The following is a 5,348-nucleotide window of genomic DNA, read 5'->3' as shown; positions in this document are numbered from 1 at the left end:
ACTCTGGAGAATAAATGCCAGCACCGAGAGACTGAGGGGGCTGCTGCTGCTGCTGCTGCTGCTGCTGCTGCTGCTGCTGCTGTTGCTGCTGGTAGTGGTGGTTCCTGATTCTGCGTTTGCTGTTTGCCGGGTTGCTGTTTGTTGCTGCTGGTTGCAGGAATCAGATTCAGGAAGTAGTCAAATGTATGACTACAGAGTTCAGCCCTGGACCACAGCCCTTGGGCTGCTGCTCTCTATCTTCTGGGTGTGCATCCCAGGTAACCCAATCTAGAAACTCCCTCGTAGACATACCAAGAGGCTTATGGCTCTTGAAGAATCCAGATCCCACCAAGTCGAGGATTTATAGTGACATCTCAATCACTACATAGTCCAGGCCTCCAGCTGTCTGTCTTGCCCCCAGCTCTCTGTCCTGCCTCTGCTGTCTGTCCTGCCTCTGCTGTCTGTCTGTCCTTCCTCCAGCTTTCTGTCCTGCCTCTGCTGTCTGTCCCACCTCTAGCTGTCTGTCCTGCCTCTGCTGTCTGTCTTGCTTCTGCTGTCCATCTTGCCCCCAGCTCTCTGTCCTGCCTCTGCTGTCTGTCCTTCCTCCAGCTGTCTGTCCTGCCTCTGCTGTCTGTCCCGCCTCTAGCTGTCTGTCCTGCTTCTGCTGTCTGTCCTGCTTCTGCTGTCTATCTTGCCTCCAGCTTTCTGTCCTGCCTCCAGCTGTCTGCCCTGACTCTTCTGTCTGTCCAGCCTCTGCTGCCTAAGTGCTGAAATTACAGATGTGAGCTATCAGCCACGATCATTATTTGATCCATGGGGCCAAAAATTTATGTCCCAGTGGCTGTGCATACTCAGCTTTGCACCTCAAGTCCCCACCCACCATCTCCCATGGGCCTGACCCCCCACTTCCTCACCTCTTAGAAACAGCCCCAGTTCAACCTTTCTCAAGAAAATCGGTGCAACTTTGCTGGACACCAACCATCCCCAAACAAAAGGTGTTGATTTAGCTCACGGTTCTCCTCCCCTGCCATGGGGTTGGAGACTCAAGCGTGTGTGGTAGACGTTGGCCTTGGGAAGTGAAGGGTTCTGAATATGAGCAGAGACTACAGACCCCTCAAGGTCCTGCTTGGAACTGGAACAAACCCACTTCTGCCACATGTGTTTGGCTAACACACAAGGAACCCAGCACAACAGACTTGCCCCCACACCCACCCTTTATCTCCTAACCCTCTCTCCACATAGCACACTGGAACTTAACCTTAAGTCCCAGTGGGATATCTGGAGAGAGGGGGTTAGGAGATAAAGGTGGTGAGGTCATAACCGTTGGGCCCTGATAAAATTTGGCTGTGGCCTTAAGAGAAAGATCCTCCCCCTCCATTTCCTCTCCTCTTCCTTCCTCCCCTCCTCTCCCTCCCCTCCTCCCCACTCTTCCCTTTCCATTTTCATCTCTTCAGTGTTCAAGAAGCACAGTAAGAAAATGGCTGCCTGCCAGGTGGTGATGGCTCATGCTTTTAATCCCAGCACTTGGGAGGCAGAGGTAGACAGATCTCTGTGAGTTCAAGACCAGCTTAGACTATATATACATATAGTAAGTTCCAGGACAGCCAGGGCTACACAGAGAAACCCTGTCTCAAAAAGCAAAGGAAGAAAGAGGAGGAGGAGGGGGAGGAGGAGGAGAAGGGAGAGAGGGGGGAGGAGGAGGAGGAGGAGAAAGAGAGAGGAGGAAGAAGGGGAGGAGGGGGAGGAGGAGAAAGAGAGAGGAGGAAGAAGGGGAGGAGGGGGGAGGGGGAGGAAGGGGAGGAGGAAGAGGAGGAGGAGGAGGAGGAGGAGGAGGAGGAGGAGGAAGGCAGTGGAGGTGGCAGAAGCTGAAGTAAGCTGCAAGCTGGAAGCTGGAAGGGAGCCCTCATCAGAAGCCCACTCATGAGTAGCTATCCTTCAAGACAAGCAACACTGTCTTGGAGAATTCGTCTTGGGAAATTGACCCCTAGTTAAAGGTCATCCCAGGTGGGCCGCTTGATAGTTTGTGCCCATCTTGGCATAGGGCACGAGGTCCCCACCTGGGTATCCAGCTATTCTGCCACCGGCCAATGCTTGGCAGGAAAAACTTTGGGTCAGAGGGGCTCCTTCTGTGCTACCAGGGGAAGCCCTCTCTGTAGCGTAAACACTTTCCAGTATAGCCAGTTTGGGGAGGAGCACCCACATTCCTGTAGGTAACCCCTCACCTTTGGTCTGTGGGGAAGTCCAGTAAGCTCACTGGTTACCCAGAGGGAGCTTTGGTGGACTCCGTTTGTCACTGAACCCTGGGGGGGAGGGGGAGGTGTTTTCCTTCTCCCTCAAGGAAGGAATTTTGGCAACACCCACTGTGTGACTTTTAGCAACACCCACTGTGTGACATCTTTGTTGTTCTTGGTTTTCTGTGGGTTTGGGGTTATTTTGTTTTGATTTTTTTTGTTGTTTGTTTTTGTTTTCTGGTTGGTTTTCTTTTTTTTGTTTGTTTTGTTTTGTTTTGTTTTGTTTTGTTTTGTTTTATGAACCAATGAGTTCCACTGGGGTTGCTAACAGGAGCCTGGACAGCTCGCTGGTGGCTCCCACACTGAAGAAAATGGCTCTCTTCAGCTTCGGTTAGCCTCAGCAAGGGCAGGGCTTCCCCTTGGTTTTGGGGGTGCATCCCCCGCCCCCAGTCAAAGGAGATGCCTTTGTGTTGTCCACACCTCCTTGCAGTGTCATGACTGATTGTGCCTAGATTCAAGGAACAGGAAGTTGTCCCTGTGCCGCACAGAGGAGCCGAAAGCCAAAGCGTAGAGAGGCGGGACAGGGGTAGGGCCTTTCAGTCTACCCACGTTGCAGAAGTCACACACACCAGCTATGAGAGATAACACCAGAGGGGACGCTCTGTGTCTTCTAGCCATTTGGCCTTTGGCAAGTCACTCAACTCTCAAGCCAAATGGGGATTAAAGAGAGTGTTGCTTCAGGAAACCACAAGGAGCTACAAGAAACTGAGGTGGCCAATGTTCCTGAGGTGAGGATTCCATTAATATTTGGGTACTACCAGGGACCCCAGAGAACTCACAGCAGAGGCGGCTTCGGTATAAATGGCTGCCAGGAGACCTGGAGTGAATGTCCAACAGCAGTGTGCCTCTGTGTGTTTGTGAACCAGAAGGTGACAAATACCCTTTCCAGAGCTACTGTGTGTCGGGGGGGGGGGGTAGGTAGGTACGGGGGAGTAAAAGACCCCAGAGCCAATGATTCTCAACCTGTGGGTCACGACCCCTTTGTGGGTTGACTGACCTTTTTACTGAGGTCACATATCAGATATCCTGCATATCAGACATTTGCATTACGATTCGTAACAGAAGCGAAATGACAGTTACGACATAGCATCAGAAATAATTTCATGGTGATTGGGGGGGGTGACCATACCACGAAGCACTGTAGTAAAGGGTCAAGGCATGAGGAAGGTTGAGAACCTCTGCCCCAGAGGCTCTGCTACGGCTGTGTCATGTGGAGTTCAGCCAGACAGGTGGTTCTGATGAGCAGCAGGTATTGATGTTGACTCTGGCTTCGAGAGGCAAGGAGAACCAAGAGCCAACAAGGTGCCATGGGTCCATCATCCACACCATCACCACTAACAGTACCACCACCGTCCATCATCACAATCAACATCATAATCATCACCACCATAATCATTACCACCACCATCATCTCCATCACCACCATCTCCATCAGCATCACCATCACCACCATCACCATCATCACCATCATCAGCACCAGCACCAGCACCAGCACCAGCATCACCAATTGCCATACACAGAGCCTAGTTGGCAGACTGACTCACCATGTCCTTGCCACTCATACGGTGGATTTCCATATATCACGTGATGCTAAGACACCCCTGGGGGGGGGGTCTCCTCTGACTTCTCACCCTACACAAGACTTCCTTTTTCAGACACACCCACTCCCTGGGTCTCCAGGACGAGATTCCACTGTGGTCTTCCAGCTCCTATAGGTGCTAGCTGCCTGCAGAAGGGAGCCCGTTTGGCTTCTTCACCCATAGCTGCACTGTGCCGCGCCTCGCCCTTGGGTAGCTGCCCAGCAGGCCTGCAGTGGCTTGGGTGTGTTCACATAAGGGAGCCGAGCAAGAGACCTTAGCACAGGCTGGAGGTGCCCTCCCAGTGGCACAGGAAGAACTAGATGGCCACAGGTTCCCTTGGGAATTAGGAAATAATTATCGCAAAGGCTGGGGTGTGGCAATCTCCTGTGGGAGAGCCATTGTTGGCCACACGCAAGGCCTTGGGTTCCATCCCCAGCGCCACAAAAAGCAAGGCTACACGAAAAATCCCTCCTGTCAGTCCCACCCGAGGCGGCGGGGGGGGGGGGGGGCGACCTCCCTTTCAGGACCCGCTTCCCTGGGGGCCATGTGACAGGGACAGGCCTTTTGGAAGAGACTCCTGCCCCTACCGAGCAAGGAAGCCTACACTTTCAGGCCCTTTGCCTTATATGGCTGCCGTGACATCATTTCTCCTTCTCGAGCATGCATTCCCATGCGGATCCGCCCCCACCCCTTCCTGTCGGTTGGGAGGACCGATTTCCTGGACCAGACAATGGCTGCTTGTGTGCACAGACCTTTAGCTGGGCAACGGCAGCCTGCACCGACCAGACCTGTGCTCCCTCGACCCAGAGCTGGGGACAGGAGCAGCCATGCTCAGGGACACGCTGCCCACCCCCACCTCCACCCACCCATGTAAGGCTCCTGGGAAGACAGAAGCAGACTTCCCAAGCACGCCACGTGCAGGCAGTCCTGGGGCCTGCAGTCAGTGCAGGCACAGACCTCCTTCCACTCCTCCCTTCCTGGGAGCCCAGCCCCAGAGCATCTGATGGGGAGAGTTACAGTTCAGAGGCTGTTTGGAGTCTCAGAAGAGACTTTTAAACAGTGTTGAGGTTGTGAAAGACTATGGGGACTTTTGAAGTCAAATGCATTTTGCATTATGTTATGGCTGCAGACCTACAGGGGGCCGGGGAGAGAAGTGTGGTGTTTTTGAAGAACTGCTCCCATGGGCTCCTGGCTTTGAATGTTTGGTCCCCAGCTGGCAGAGCTTTTTGAGAAGGATTAGGAGGTGTGGTTTTGCTGGAGGAGGTGTGTTATTGAAAGTTGGCTTTGAGCTTTCAGAAGCCCATACCACCAGGCACTGTGTCTCTATCCTATCTCTGTCTGTCTGTCTCTGTCTCTCTGTCTTTCTGTTTCTGTCTCTGTGTCTCTGTCTGTCTCTGTGTCTCTGGGTCTGCCTGTCCCTCCCTCTCCCTCTCCCCCTCCCCCTTCCCTCTCTTTGTCTCTCTGTCTCTCCCTCCCTCTCCCTCTCCCTCCCTCCCTC

The sequence above is a fragment of the Mus pahari genome, chromosome 23 (genome assembly GCF_900095145.1).
Source record: "Mus pahari chromosome 23, PAHARI_EIJ_v1.1, whole genome shotgun sequence".
NCBI classification, from domain to species: Eukaryota; Metazoa; Chordata; class Mammalia; order Rodentia; family Muridae; genus Mus; species Mus pahari.
The sequence above is the reverse complement of the archived record's forward strand: the minus strand, read 5'-3'. Positions refer to the sequence as shown.